Source organism: Oreochromis niloticus, linkage group LG3 (genome assembly GCF_001858045.2).
Source record: "Oreochromis niloticus isolate F11D_XX linkage group LG3, O_niloticus_UMD_NMBU, whole genome shotgun sequence".
Lineage (NCBI taxonomy): Eukaryota > Metazoa > Chordata > Actinopteri > Cichliformes > Cichlidae > Oreochromis > Oreochromis niloticus.
This window is the reverse complement of record NC_031967.2, coordinates 66,332,684-66,349,513: the sequence shown is the minus strand read 5'-3', so window position 1 is coordinate 66,349,513 and position 16,830 is coordinate 66,332,684. Positions and strand designations below refer to the sequence as shown.

The window sequence follows — 16,830 nt, the reverse complement described above, 5'->3', positions numbered from 1 at the left end:
TTCTATCTTTGTACAGCACTTTGGCCAACACTTTTGTTGTAATTAAACTTGCTTTATAAATACATAAACAAAACAGTACAGATAGAAACACATGGGCAGGAAAGACTAGACACAAAATCGAGGGAGCACATAACCCAAAACCTAAGAACTAGAAAATCTTAACCAGAATAACACCAAAATGAAAAGATAATAATAATCAAAACAAAACCACTGAGTCCACAGACTCAGGACGATAACAGAATGGTTGTCTCTTTCTGTCAGTGGTGGTTCATCATGTGGTTTAACAAGATTAAAGACTCAGCAAAAAAGGTCTCCATCCTCTCCAGCTCCAACAAATGCATATATCTGTCAATATTATCTTCAGACAATAATTAAATTATTTTAATTAAAATTCTGCCTGGTCTACTGTCTCTATGTTTCTGTCATATAAATAATGAGCCAACATTATCATTTTCCTCACGACACAATCAATTAGCTCGACAGAGCCTCAGTTTACCTGCATACATCCTGGTTACCTGTCAGCTGTTTAACACTGCTGTTGATTCAACAAACACACCCATGTTACCTGGTGACAGTCACAGTTTAACATGGGCAGCTGGTGCTTGATATAATGTAATGTCGGCACGATATTGTGCACAAGATAAGTAAATGCTGTTTGTTTGAACTGCTGGAGCTTGTTTCCCTCAGAGTGAGTGATCTGGGTTAAAGATGAAAAATGTGATTTAAATGGACAAGACTGATACTGAGAAAACTACAGAGCACTTTATCTTTATCTCTATCTTTATTATATATCAGATCAGCTACCTATGACAGAGAGTCTTGAGGAGAGCATGTGTGTGGTTTGGTTGATAGTGTTCGGGGGGTGGGTATTAGAGAGTGTTGTCGTTGGTGTGTGCGGTAAAAAAAGGAGCACAAGTTGGGGCAGAGAGTAATTGGGGGTTTGTTTTGATTCAGAAGAGCACATTTTTTTCCTGTTGTTTTGGTGTTGGCTGTGGCCCACAGTAGCCTGTGTTACTGTTTTTAATAAACAGCTGGTAACGTCTTGATGCATGCTCAGTCGTCCAGGTAAGTAAATCCCCAAAAGTTGATTCTGTTCATCTGGACGTAGCATTTTGTGGGAGAAATGTTTCATCACTCATCCAAGTGACTTCTTCAGTCTCAGCTGACTGCAGGTTTCCCCAATCTTATAAACAGTACATTTGCATAATGACTGAAACCAGCCCACTGAGGGAACAATGGGCTGTGAGATCAGTTCCTTGATCATTAATATGCAAATTCTCATGTCCATTGATCAACAACCACTGATCAAAGCTCATTGATCAAAGACCACTGATGTACAGCACGGAAGAGTCTCACAGCCAAATTCCATGCTCAACTCCAACAGGGTGGATGGAGAGGGTGGGGATGGACATCCTGGGTCCATTCCCCTGCACAGCTATGGACTATTTCACAAAGTGGCCAGAGGCATACAGTTTACCTGACCAAGTGGCCCAGACAATTCGAATGCTGTGGTCGAGGGGATGTTCAGAAGATTTGGGGTGGCTGAAGTAATTCACATGGACAAGGGTAGGAACTTTGAATCCCATGTGTTTGCGACCATGTGCAAGAAACTAGGCTCCCATAAGACCTATACAACGTCCCTCCGACTACAGAGTGATGGACTCGTTGATAGATGACAGAGCAACTGGCGCTAGTGACAGCTAAACATAAAAGTGACTTCATGTCGATGAAGGTTCTCAGTCATCGAGGTCATTGTAGTCCTAGGAGCTTGGAAAGAAAAGTGTCTGGACTTGTTTAAGTTGCTTGAAGACGTTTTATCTCTCATTCGACAAACTTCTTAGGTTCTAGGGTCAAATGGTGGAGAGTCCCAGGTTTAAGCCCTGTGGGAGAATCCTCCGAAGAGGGACAATGGACCCCCTAATGATCCTCTACCTAATCAGACAAGTCAAGGTGTGAAAAGGGGTGTAGGTCACAGTCAGCCAAGTTTTCAAGTGAGGTCATTGGGAAAACTAGCCCCACCCTATCATGTGATTTCCCGAGGTCACGTGGCCCAGGATGTGAGTGGGCGTTAAGGCGTCTGGGAAGGGATCTCAGAATCAGAATCAGAATCTTTATTGTCATTGTCACAGGTGCAACAAAATTAAAAATGGTCCCTGATCATTGCATCATCCCTAACGATATCAAAATATAAATAAAACAATAAAATTCAATAGTAAAATAAATAGAATACTAAAAGTGCTAATAAGAGGTATCAACAAACATTCACATACATTCACACATACACGCTTCAGTGAGTGCATAGATTAATACAAGAGTGCCGTAATTGGTGATTGGCAATAGTTCAAACATGGACTGGCCAGGATGTGAGGTATCTTTTATGATATTTTTGGGCCTTTTTAAGACAGCTGGTGTTGTGTATGTCACAATCTGGCAGAGGCAGACTGCATGGAGTGACGTAGAGGACCCAAAATGCAGACAAAATGGAACGTGGAACAAAACTTGAATTAACAAAAAGCGAGCCGTTTAATGAGGCTGGTAAAAAAAAAAAAAAAAGGTACAACAAAGGGCAAGGCAAACTGAAGTAAAACTAGATGAAAAACTTGGACATGAAATCTAGAAACATGGCATGGAAAACATGGCGTGAAAAACAGACAACCTGACAAGGAATAAACAGAAACACACAGACTAAATACACACAAGGGTGATTAGGGGAAGTGGAAACACATGGGGAAACAGCTGACACTGGTCTGACATAACGAGACAAAGGAAGCAAAGCTGACTACACTGACATAGGACGCAGACCTACAAAATAAAACAGGAAACATGAGACACAGACAAGACAATATAAACTTGACAACATAAGAAACACATAAAGGGCAAAAGGAGACTAAAACACAGGGGTAGAAGACACAAGGGGAATCTAAATAAACAAATGAGCTTAGATAACCTAATGAACTTAAACATAAACCATAAACATCAAAATAAACTCAAACTTAAAACGCTGGGTCAAAAGACCAGGATCATGAGAGTGTAGATCTTCCAGTGTGGGGAGAGGGCAGCTGGTGATCTTTTGAGCTGTGTTAATGATCCCTTGGAGTGCTTTCCTCTGAGCCACTATATGCAATAGGTTAGAACACTCTCAATGGTGGCTTTGTAGAAGGTCACCAGCAGTCTCTGTGTGATGTTCTCCTGGGAATTCTCAGGAAGTAAAGTCTCTGTTGGGTCTTTTTCAGTAGCTCGGAGGTGAAACTGGATTATGGATGGCAGACAGGTGGTGTAATAAACCATCGCCTCTGTTCAAAAATGGTCATTCACAGTGGACATACATGGCTTCTTTCACTCCTCTTTCAAACAATCTGTCTTCTCTCTCCAAAATGTGAACATTGGCATCCTCGAAAGAGTGACCTTTGTCCTTTAGATGCAGATGGACAGCCGAGTCTTATCCCGTGGAGGTGGATCTTCCATGTTGTGCCATGTTTTTATGAAGTGGCTGTTTGGTCTCTCCAATATAGAGGTCCGGGCATTCCTTGCTACACTGTACAGCATACACGACATTGTTAAGTTTGTGTTTAGGAGTTCTCCTGGGATGAACCAGTTTGCCTGAATGTGTTGCTGGATCCCAAGTAAACTGGGGTGTCGTGCTTGGAGAAGACTCTCCTGAGTTTTTCCGATACACCAGCTACATAGGGGATGACAATGTTGTTGCATTTGTCTTTCTAATCCTCCCTAGTTTGTGTCTGATGTTCTTTTCTGTGAATCTTTGCTGTCTTGATGAAAGCCGAATTAGGATAACCCCATGTTTTAAGAGCAGACTTTGTGTGTGTGGGCTTCCAGAAGCCCAGGGTTAATAATCAGGACCCTACAAAACCGGGCAGAAAATGTTCCCTATGAGCCTGAAAGGAAAAAGAGGGAACACACACATGTAAAGGAAGCTCTTAAAAAATGAGGTTATCCCAATTGGGCTTTTATTAAGTTTCCACATGCCGCTTGTTATTGTGGAGAAACACCTACTAAAGAGAATGGCCACAAGGCCAAAGCAAGGGTTTTGAGTCAATCAGCGTTAACTTCGCACCCTGAGTTTGATGGGTAAAGCTTACAGATAAAATAAATCCATGAAGACAGCCGAAAGGTCAGGACTGCCAAAATGAATTAAATAACTACATCATTAAAGTTGATGATACATCTTTTGGTGCCCCTGGACACATCATCAGTGATGTAACCTGGGGTCATTGGGGGTTTCGGGTCTTTCAACAATCAGACCCCCTCTCCCAGGCGACCCAGCCAGGGTTGATCAAGCCCCAGCTTTTGTCCAGGTAGCGCTACCCTACATGCCATGCCTCTCCTCTTTTGATCCACAGCCACCTCGACGCTGCTTCTGCTGCGTTGGTGGCCAACTTAATGGCTCTTCGCTGGTTAGCCCCTACAATCCCTAGCATTTTGTATGCCCTGCAGAGGAATTGACCCGCGAATCCTCGACATCCCGCTTCGATGGGTTGGCATCTTGCCCGCCAGCCATTACTCCGACACTCCTCCACTAACTTGGAATACTTTGCCCTCTTTCTCTCATGAGCTTCCTCCATACGGTCTTCCCAAGGTACAATAAGCTCCAGAAGGATTACCTGCTTGGAGGCAACTGAAGTAACAACGATGTCTGGCCTCAGAGTTGTCTTGGCTACCGCTTCGGGGAACTTAAACTGCTTTGCCAGGTCAGCTCTCAGCTCCCAATCGTGCTGCTGGCTTCTCCCCAGCTTTTATAAATGTTACCTTGTTCTTAACTGGGCAGGTGCTCTTATTATGACTGATCCTGCTGCAGATCGAATCCGCTACGGCCTTCAGGACTTGATCGTGTCGCCAGCAATATCGCCCTTGGGCCAGGGCTTTTGGGCAGCAACTTAAAATGTGCTCCAGGGTTCCTCTGTTCTGACAGAGAAGACAGCCTGGTGTCTCCACCTTCCCCCAAGTGAAGAGATTCGATGGACTTGGTAGCACATCATATACTGCCTGAATCAGGAATTTTATTCACTGGGGTTCTGCTTTCCACAGATCATTCCATGTGACCTTGCGCTCTACAGCTTGCTCCCATCTTGTCCAAGCCCCCTGCTGCCTCAATTGCACAATTTGGCTGGTTCGCTTCTCCTCAACTCCTGCCCACACCTCATCAAGGATCAGCAACCGCTTCTCTTTCCCCTGTGCCTTGTTGTAGTTCGGTGTTCTACTGCTACCCAAACCCGCTCTTCCCTGGGCCACTGTACCCACTATCACCCTTTGCTGCAGCCTTGATACTGCAATGTCAACAGCCTCAGCAGCCCTCCACTTCCGCCCGGTCCTAACCTCTATTCCAGCCAGGGCAACCTGGGGGTCACTGGACTCCCGATATTGGAGCAGCTCCCTGGACCGGCTCACCATAAACTCCTCACATAGGCTGCTAAAGGGGAGCTTCAGCTTGTTGTTATGACCATACAGAGCAATGCTACTCAGGCTTCGTGGCAGACCCAACCACCTGTGCAGAAACCTGCTGATCCTCATCTCGAATCCTTCCACTGTTGTGATGGGAACTTCATAGACTAAGAGGGGCCACAAAATCCGGGGAAGAATTCCATCCTGATAAATTCAGGCTCTAAACTTGCCAGGAAGGCCAAATTTATCCACTGATGAGAGCCAGGCCTCCAGGTCTTTGTTGGTCGCTTGTATAATTAAGTAAATGGGTCAATAATTAATTAAATGTGTTAATTAAATAAAAATTGAAATAAATAAATAATTGATTGAATGTTTTAAATGAAATTAATGGACATTTAATTTATTATTTTAATATTTGTATAATTAATGAATTCCAAATGTAATTAATTAATGACAAATTTTATTAAATATTTAAGGATCTATTTAATGAATTCATTTTGTCACTCCTGGCCCTCCATGGACCACTATTTCCTGTAGTATCAGCTGTACCACTGTCTCTACTAATGAAGGAAGAGGACATCTTCAGAGGAAGAGGGCGGGCTTTACTTGGTGTCAGTGAGAGAAATGAAAAAAGCTCAAATGAGTGAGAAGGACGATGAAGGAAACATCTGTGCTGTGTCTGCTCTGTAAGTAGAATCTCTGTGTTTGTTTGAATTCTTGTACTTTGACTGTCTGTATACCCACAGTATAGTCAGTGCAAATAAAAATAATTATTTTAATTATTGCTGTTAAAACAATGTTGCTCATTTTCAGAGCTGCTTTTTAAATATGCATGCCAAACTAGAGGTAGAGGAAACGGCATATTTGTGAGATGTTTCAATAGTTGCTGTTCAGCAACTGCTGTTGAAATGACTTTAGTATTAGAGGCATCATAGAGGTCCAGTTGTTACTGCTGTTTGTGTGGAGTTGTTCTTTATGTTCACCTCAAATCAACCTGAGTGTCATTTCTCTTTAGTTCTGATCTCACTGCTGAGCTGCACAAAAAACCAAGGTCAGTAACCTTCTTCTGTCACAGTTTAAACCTGATAAATGCTCACTGATGTGACCTGATTGGGTTCAGGTATTGATAATATCATATGTCAGCACTCGAGATGTGATGCAGAGGCAAATTTAACTGAAGGCTTTTTATCAGCACTTTATTGAGCTTAGAAAAAACTGATTTTGACAAAAGCAAACAGATCATCAGTTTTTCATTTTAACACTTACAGCTCATCTGACTGTGAGTCACAACAGCTCTCAGCTGTTTGAAGGAGACTTTGTGTCTCTGAGCTGTGAGGAGGACGACAGCTCTGCTGGATGGACTCTGAGGAGAAACACAAACAAACAGAAGAGGACTCAGTGTGGAGATGGGTGGGGAACATCATTTAACTCTTCCTGTGACATCAGTTACCTCGTTGAACGAGACAGTGGAGTTTACTGGTGTGAGTCCAGAGAGGGTCCCATCAGTAACATGGTTAACCTGACAGTCACTGGTAAGCTGAGTGTGTGGAGTTAGTGTTGATGAAGCTGTGTGTAAATGGATGAAATGCTGTAGTTTGTCTCTGTGTTGAGGTGGATCAGTGATCCTGCAGAGTCCTGTCCTCCCTGTGATGGAGGGAGATGACGTCACTCTGCTCTGTAAAACAAAGACCACTCCCTCCAACCTCCCAGCTGCTTTCTATAAAGATGGCTCCCTCATCAGGAAGCAGCCTACAGGTCACATGACCATCCAGCATGTTTCCAGGTCTGATGAAGGCCTCTACAAGTGTGACATCAGCGGTCATGGAGAGTCTCCATCCAGCTGGATCACTGTCACAGGTGACACACTCACCTGTCTGTGTTTCTGCAGCTTTCAACATTCACAATGTGACGACAACTTAATGACTGTGTTTGCTTTGTTTTAGACAAACACACCACCACACCTCCACCTACATCCACACCTCCACCTACATCCACACCTCCACCTACATCCACCTCTAACCCTGGTTCCTCTCTCATACCTGTGTTGTCATCTGTTGGATCAGTCTGTGTTGTGGTTCTACTGGTGTTACTGGTTCTGCTGGTGAGAAGATGTGTTCACAGGAAACCTGAAGGTGAGACTCAGACTTCCTGATCTTACAAGAGTTGGTTTGCTGAATGATTTAAAAAAAAAAAATACTATTTAAAATCACTATTTTTACTATTTTTACTTTGTTGGATTGTACATTGAAATTGGTTGTAATTGGCTATTACATGGCTATTACATTGAAGTAATTCCAAGTTGTTGAAAATTATAAACATAGAAATATGTTCTAAAATAATTTCTTCATGCAAGTAAGAGTAATGACAGTTGTTAAATTTCATTATTTCAGCTATACAACAAGAAGCTGCAAATGATAATTTCACAGACATCACATATAGTGACATCAAATCATCACATCATCAGCAAAGGGCAATCAAACAACTCAGAGGCAACATTGTGTCTTTCTGTCACATGATATGGGTGGTAGTTGTGAAATAATTGTTTCTGCCAGACCTTGTGAAGATAGATATAGGAACAACAAAGATGCTGCTAGGAAATCTTTAACTGCCAATTACCTGCAGAGGAAAAGGTAAGTCCTGAGGAGGTCTGAGCTGGGCAATTAATAGCTATGCCTTGCCGGGATAATAAGCTGGCAAAGAAGGTGATAGAAGCCACTGACATCAAGGCAAGAAAGCTCCTGAACATGCATGGAGGTTTCACCCCAAATCCTGAGACTCTATGCTAAGCGGAAGGAAAGAGGGAGGAAAGGAAGGACTAGTGAGTGTCAGAACCACTGTTCAGGATGAGACAACAAACATCCATGAGTTGTAATTATATAAAATTTTAGTTAATATGAAATGTATAGAAAGACATGCTGAACAGACTAAATGTCTTTTTGATATAATGATTTATTTTGTCTTCTCTAAAGTCCACATTAAAACCAAAGAAGCAACTTCCTTTTGTTTGCACCAGTTAACGTGACAATGTTTCTCACTGCTGTGCATTGCGGTTTGGCTAAAATAAATCTTGGTGAAGTGCAACATTTTGCATTAACAGAAGATAGCAGCTTTGTAGTTGTTGACCTTTTTCACACTTGACCTCTTTCTAGTCAACTGTTGTTTCACAGCAGAGTTTTAAGGAATTAGCAAAAACATAAAACCTAAAGTCTATTATTTAATTGCAGTTGTTGTTGAACTAATTTACATGTTTTATTCGGCAGACTTTGATACAGCTGTGGTGTACTCAGCAGTGAGAACTGAAGATGTCACTTATGGACAAATAGCCATCAAACCAAAGAAGATCAGAGGTACAGCTGATTGTCTTTAGGTCTGAACAGAGTAAAAACCAAAAAAGTAAATGTCCTCACGTTTCCATTCTAATTTAGCTAACCCTGAAATTATATCATCATTTGGCAGTCTCAGATAATCAGATAGAACCACCTATGTGGTCCAAAGTTTTGTTTCTGCACTAATAATTACTGTCATTGAGCAGGGATGTCAGACAGGCAAGCTAAACCAACAATCCAGAATGCTGGGCTGTTGAATACTGGGTAACACTGGGTAGAACACTACAACTAAAAAAATATAAACCATTTGTTGCAGTCCATCCAAGAATAAACTGTTTAGATATTACATGTTAAATTCAATGTAATTCAATTCAATGTTATATATACAGCACCAGATGACAACAGTTGCCTGAAGGCACTTTAAGATTCTACAACAATACAGAGAAAACAGAGAAAACCTAAACAAACAGATGACCCCCTATGAGCAAGTGCTTTGGTGACAGTGCGAAGAAAAACTTTGAACAGGAGTTTTAACATCTGGCAGAGGAAAGCTCAGGGAGAGGCGGCCATCTGCAGTAACTAGTTGGGGGTGAGGAGAGGAACACAGGACAAAGACACACAACATACAAACCACGTGGTTGTGGTTCCACCACCACCAAATATGAAAGTCAGGCGAGCAGAAACCCAAACGTGTACAGCAACATGAGAGCAAGTGTGGGATGCTCAGATAGCAGCTATTATTTATAACCTTACCACATAATGGAACTGACCACCAAACAAGCAATTAATTATGCAATACTGAACAAAGGATTTATTCTCCCACAGATCTGTGGGAGAATAACACAGGTTTGTGTTTTGTGAATTCCATGATTGAATAAGACACAGGTAAAGTCGTAGTAAAACTTTAAACCAGAGCCAGACGTCGTCTACTCTTCACTGAAGTAGTCCACCGGTACAACCACTGACGTCCAGCTGCTGGTCTCTAACTGGTCCCCCCAGCACCTCAGACCAGAGGACATCCATATTTTGACTATTTTTTCTAACCAAATTATACTCAAACTTTAAGAGAAAAGACATAATTTTTTTTTAATTGAAATACAATTGGTCATTTAGAAATGTAAGTACATTTTTGACTCCAATACCTTTAATATTATTTGATATCTTTGCATTATTAAAAACAAACAAACAAAGAAAACATTTTTTGTTGAGACACTTTTATTGTGTAGTTTTGTGGGTTTCACTGAGGTGTCACATGGAAAATTTAACTTGTTTACTTGTGGCTAACTGATGCACATCTCTCTTCGCTGCAGGAAACAAGCATGATACAGGAAACAGCAAAAGGCATCATTTGATACAGTGAACTGCACAGCAGAGCTTCAGTGCAGGATGTGTCTGTTTGAGACTGAAACACTTTATGTCCTTGGACACTCAGAACCCAACCAGCAGCAGGTGACATGGTGCAAATGTTCATTTTAATGAAGGGTTTAATCTTGTATAAAATGTGAGAAATGTCCTGTAGTTTCAACATTAATTTTTGCAATTTTTCTCATTTTGTAATGTAATGTAATGTTCTGTAATGGCATAGACTCAACCACAGGTCACCTTGCAATAGCCACATATCACATGTAGTCAAACTTGTGTCATAAGTGAGAAACAAGTTTCATACCGATCCAGATTAGGCCCATTTTCTTTTGGTGTTCCCTTTTATTAGCAAGATGAATTTCTATTTAATATGAGGTCGATTAAAAAAAAAAAACAGACTGAATGTATCAAATGTTATTTTTTGATGTTTAATTTTGTCTTCTCTAGAGTCTTGAATGTAAAACCAAGAAGCAGCAACTTCACTACAGTGTTTTCTATTTTGGTTAATAATGGGTTTCATGCTGTGAGAACATGTTTGCTTTGTGCTTTGTGGTGAAGTGCATCAGTTTGTAGAAACGGAAAATAAAAGCTCTGTGGTCGTTCACCTTTTTTGCACAAACACCCACGGGTTCATTCTGGTCAACTGTTAGTTCACAACAGAGGTGTTAAGCAGTGGAAAAAATTAACCCTAAGGTGTACAGTACTATTACAGTCGCTCCTGTGAAAGTATGTTGCATGATTCATTCTGCAGACATTGATCAAGCTGCAGTGTATTCAGCTGTGAGAACAGAAGAAGTCAGTCACGGACAAATAGCCATCGGACCGGAGGTACAGCTGCTCAACCAGCAGTTTACAGTCTTCATTATTAGCTAAACACTTCCTCACTCAAGCTCACAGTGTAAAATAAAATTAGGTAAACTTAGTAAGAAAAGTGATAGCTTAATCACACCCAGATTTGACTTTTGTGAATTTCATGGTTGATTTGAGACACATCTGAAGTGCTGGCAGTATTTGAAGACGCTGATATGAGTAAACATATTAGTATATCTTCTGAAAGCAGTAAATTTAATGATAAAAAAATGTGCTTATCGATGACTGTGATCTGGTGTCTTTGCAGTATTGATAAACTTTAGTTCTTATTTTGTTGTCACGTGGTTCTGTGGGTTTCACTGAGGTGTTGGATGGAAAATTTGACTTGTTTGGGTGTAGCTAAGTGCAAGAAACAAACACTAAACTGCAACAGCAGGCTAAAGACATCAGTACTATCTTTCACTAACCATATATTTGAGAGAAAAGCTTCAGGACCGGATGTGTCTGCTTGAGACCGAAAGCACACTCTCAAAGACCAATGAGTAGCATGAGACATGGTAATTTTTTTTTTTAATTGTTGAATTTTTCCAGCAGTTTAAAGAAAATTTGTTTTCTTTTCTTTTTAAACGGTTTCAAAATCAGTATTTCAAGTTTGTCTGATGGTCAGACTAAAAAAAGCTATTTGGGCATGTTAGACTGGACACCAGAAAATAATCACAGATATTTTACAGCTTTGTTTTTTTTTTTGTTGTTTTTTTAAACCTTGGGGCAGAGGAAAATAAACTTGATGCTGTCAGTAGATTATTATCCTTTGTCAGCTGACCTCACTATCTAATGTACTTGTATAAAGCATCATATTCTGCAAAACATTCATAGCATCACAGCCATAACTTTACCATGTGAGGTTTTTATTAAAACTTTTTAGTTTTTTGAACCACAACCTCATGAACATGTGATCACATCTCATGAACCAGCACTGAGCCCTCCTGATAAACCACTCACTGAAGAATGAAATAGCCATGACTCACATTTCAAGTCTCCTGTCTACTAGTTATACCGAGTATTACGGTTTGCTGGCCTTCTCCCTTGGGGCTGTGGTTGGGCGTGGCTCAAGCCTCTTATGTGGTAGGGGCTCCGCCAGGCTTCTGATGGTTCGTGGCTCAAGAGTCGGGAGTTCGCCTTGTAATCGGAAGGTTGCTGGTTCGAGCCCCGGCTTGGACAGTCTCGCTCGTTGTGTCCTTGGGCAAGACACTTCACCCGTTTCCTACTGGTGGTGGTCAGAGAGCCCGGTGGCACCAGTGTCCGGCAGCCTCGCCTCTGTCAGTGCGCCCCAGGGTGGCTGTGGCTACAATGTAGCTTGCCATCACCAGTGTGTGGATGGGCGGATGACTGAATGTGTAAAGCGCTTTGGTGCCCTTAGGGACTAGTAAAGCGCTATACAAATACAGGCCATTTACCATTTACGGCATTACAAATATGGTTGACATTTTACCGAGGCATATTGCCTTGGTAACGTAGAGGTAAACATAACGAAAAACCCAGTAGGTCAGTTTACAATGTGTTTTCAGTTCAGAAACACAAGCATGTCAGTTCTTCAGGGATCTGCTCTGCAGGTCATCCATGCACTGAATATTATATAATATATATTATATTTGTAAATTTAAAAAAATTAAGGTTTTTCTGGTTTAGTTTCTTAAGATTTTACTAGTGTTCACTGAGCCCACTCCACTATCTTTTGGGGTGGTTGTTTAATACTGTAAAAAAATTATTGTAATAATACAGTAAGTATTATGTAATATACCCTACATTCTACATTTGTAATTCATTCTTGATGCTGAACTGAATTTATGAACAGACCATAAGATCAGGAGCTTCTATCAACCTCATCATCATCTAACAGTACACATAATTTCTAAATGTTATTTAGATGATCAAGTATATCTGCAGTGAAAGTACTAAAACGTTTTAATAGAATAAATGCCATAACACAGGCATTTTTTGTCTTATAAAAATCAGTTGTGTCTTGTTCCTGTAAAATGTGTCACAATAAAAGCCATGTTGAAAAATGAAGGATCTCTGCCCTCAAAAAAATAATAGTCACCAGTGTTGGTTTAACTTAAAATTTGATTATTTACCTGCTTTAAACAGATAAACAAACAGCTAAATGCAGAAATACATAAAGTGACAAAAAATGGATGGATGAGCCAGAGTATTGTTGATCTTCTTGTATGCATGTTTGCATTTAAAGTCCAACATCTCCCTCTAGTAGCCATAAATAACCCATGTGAATCATAGTGTTCCAGTCAGTCATCAGTGTGTCTCTGCACAGCTGTAATTAAAATGTGTTCAGAGGGCCTCAGTGTCTGAATGGTTCCAGTTCAGCTCCATAACAGCAGCGTCCCTGGTTTGATTCCTGTGTTTCAGCTCATATCTGCCTCTCTCACTGAGGGGGACGTCCACTACATGGACATGGATTTGTTCATCAACCAAACTACAAATCACTGAGAGCAGACGACATTAGATTCTCTTTAAAGTTTGTGAATAAACTCTAAAGTTTCAATGAGGGGGCGACCGTGGCTCAGGGGGTTGGGAAGCTCATCTGTAACCGGAAGGTTGCCGGTTCGATCCCCCTACTCTCTCTGTCCTGGTCGTTGTGTCCTTGGGGAAGACACTTTACCCTATCGCCTACTGGTGATGGCCAGAGGGGCCGATGGTGCGATATGGCAGCCTCGCTTCTGTCAGTCTGCCCCAGGGCAGCTGTGGCTACAACTGTAGCTTGTCTCCACCAGTGTGAGAGTGAATGAATAGTGGAATTGTTAAGCTCTTTGGGTGCCTTGAAAAGCGCTATAAAAATGCAATCCATTAATGAGTACAATGTGCTTTATTCATCCCCACATTAAACATTTACATTACAGGTACAACACAGTGTGACTGTCTCTATATTTCAGAATTGTTTCATTAATGAAGTTGAGATTCATGCACTGATATTTCTGGTAGTGGTAGTTGTACCACTGTCTTAGTACTAGTACTAATAAAGGAAGAATATGTGTTCAGAGGAAGAGGGTGGGCTTTACTTGGTGTCAGTGAGAGAAATGAAAAAAAGCTGAAATGAGTGAGAAGGACGATGAAGGAAACATCTGTGCTGTGTCTGCTCTGTAAGTAGAATCTCTGTGTTTGTTTGAATTCTTGTACTTTGACTGTCTGCTCTCCTGATAACTGATGATGGAGGAGAAGACATGAAAAACAAATCAGGCTGAATTCAAGTTCAAAACACCACGAGGACCAACTGCAGGTCTGAACTGACTCTTTATCTTTGCTCAGGAGTCGAGGAAACACAGCAGGCAGTGAAAAGCTCAAATCATTCACTCATTATATCAGCACAGCTGCACAGTGAAAAAGTAAAAGTAAAACTAAAGTTTATTTATTAAGTGCTTTTCACAGACAGGCAGTCACAAAGCGCTATACGCAAAGATTAAAATAAACGGTACAATCAATAGACATTATACACAATGTAAAAGGTTAAATAAAAGTTAAATAATGTGAAGAATATAAAATAAGTAGATCAACAAAAGGCTTGTTTGAACAGAAAAGTTTTTAACTGCTTTTTAAAAGAATCCACAGAGTCAACCAAACGTAATTGTGGTGGTAGACTTGGTGCAACACACTGAAGGCTCTGTCCCTTTTGTCTTCAGTCGTGTACGGGAACAACGAACAAGTCTGTGAGCAGAGACGACAAGCAGCAGTGTGTTTTATAAGAAGCTTGGATAAATAATCTGGGGCCTGGCCATTTAGTGCTCTGTATGATAAAGCAAGAATTTTAAAGCGAATTCTAAACTCTATTGGGAGCCAATGTAAAGAATATAAGATGGGAGTAATGTGAGCATGCTTGCTAGAACGAGTTAATACTCTGGCTGCTGCATTTTTGTATTGCCTGGAGGCGAGAGAGAGATGATTTATCCAATCTGGTAAACAGGGAATTACAGTAATCAAAACGTGATGACACAAAGGCATGAATGAGTTTACAATATGTCACAATTTAGAGATGTTACTTAAGCGAAAGAAACAGGAACGAGACAAAGATTTCACATGAGAGTCAAGGCCCAGAGAAGAGTCAAATATTACTCCAAGATTTCGAATATTTGACTTGACAGAAGGCAAGAAACTGACTAATTTTAGAATGTAGCTCAGGAGGAGCTATGATCACGGTCTCGGTCTTGTTCGTGTTTAGAATGAGGTAGTTGCTTGAAAGCCAATCGGAAACCTGAGTTAAGCACTGGACTAGGATGATTTGAAAAGCTCATACCATTCACTCAGTATATGAACACAGCTGGACAGTGGACACATCACTTTGCTGTGTTATTAAAAGTAGAGGATATTTTATATATAATTGCAATACAGGTCAATGCCGAGTGCTGGTGGTTTTTTTCTTTTTTTTTGGCGTTGTGCCTTTCATTGGGTAGTTAGTAGAGATGGACAGCAAATCAGGGAGAAAGACGGGAAGACACGAGATGTTGCTTTCAAACCACGTGGTCACCTGCAAATGCACTGAGCTAAACCAGTGCCCCCAGTGTTGGTTTTAAGATAGAAACTGATGATCCAAAATACTGTACTGACAGAGTTTGGACATGAAGAATATAAACTCTGTCAATACTTGTGAGATCTTCCAAAACATGTTGTTGTTTTTTTGTTTGTTTGTTTGTTGTTTTTAAACTTTACACACACTCCAGTCTTTTGTTGCTCAGATTTTACTGAAGCATGTTACTGGCATCAGACTGAAAATGAGCAGACATGTCAGAGAGACGAGTTTGTGTGTTTGTCAGCTGTTTGTGTGGAGTTGTTCTTTATGTTCACCTCAAATCAACCTGAGTGTCATTTCTCTTTAGTTCTGATCTCACTGCTGAGCTGCACAACAAACCAAGGTCAGTAACCTTCTTCTGTCACAGTTTAAACCTGAGAAATGCTCATTGATATGACCTGATTGGGTTCATGTTTCACAATGGAGCTCACATACAAAACTGATTAAATGAAGAATTCATTACACAATTGTAACAGTTTTCATTCATCAAAGCATTCATTTAACCCTCACAGCTCGTCTGACTGTGAGTCCCAGCAGCTCTCAGTTCTTTGAAGGAGACTTTGTGTCTCTGAGCTGTGAGGAGGACGACAGCTCTGCTGGATGGACTTTGTGGAGAAATACAAGCAAACGACAGAGACTTCGGTGTGGAGGTCAGATGGCAAAGATGACCAGGTCTTCCTGTAACATCAGTAAAATCCCCACATGGGACAGTGGAGTTTACTGGTGTGAGTCCATAGAGGGTCCCATCAGTAACATGGTTAACCTGACAGTCACTGGTAAGCTGAGTGTGTGGAGTTAGTGTTGATGAAGCTGTGTGTAAATGGATGAAATGCTGTAGTTTGTCTCTGTGTTGAGGTGGATCAGTGATCCTGCAGAGTCCTGTCCTCCCTGTGATGGAGGGAGATGACGTCACTCTGCTCTGTAAAACAAAGACCACTCCCTCCAACCTCCCAGCTGCTTTCTATAAAGATGGCTCCCTCATCAGGAAGCAGCCTACAGGTCACATGACCATCCAGCATGTTTCCAGGTCTGATGAAGGCCTCTACAAGTGTGACATCAGCGGTCATGGAGAGTCTCCATCCAGCTGGATCACTGTCACAGGTGACACACTCACCTGTCTGTGTTTCTGCAGCTTTCAACATTCACAATGTGACGACAACTTAATGACTGTGTTTGCTTTATTTAGACAAACACACCACCACACCTCCACCTACATCCACACCTCCACCTGGTTCCACCTCCATCACTCTTCCTCCATCACTCTCTCCTCCTGTTCTCTCTGTGTTGTCATGTGTTGGATCAGTCTGTGTTGTGGTTCTACTGGTGTTACTGGTTCTGCTGGTGAGAGGATGTGTTCAC

The 16,830-nt window shown here is 41.2% G+C and overlaps 1 long non-coding RNA gene across 1 annotated transcript; it reads left to right on the top strand.

Moving 5' to 3' along the window:
• The first annotated feature begins 8,655 nt into the window (after positions 1-8,655).
• LOC112843045 (uncharacterized) lies at positions 8,656-10,704 on the top strand. Its single transcript, XR_003215144.1, has 2 exons — positions 8,656-8,744; positions 10,034-10,704. It is a non-coding gene; the product is annotated as an uncharacterized LOC112843045 (long non-coding RNA).
• Positions 10,705-16,830: the final 6,126 nt, after the last annotated feature.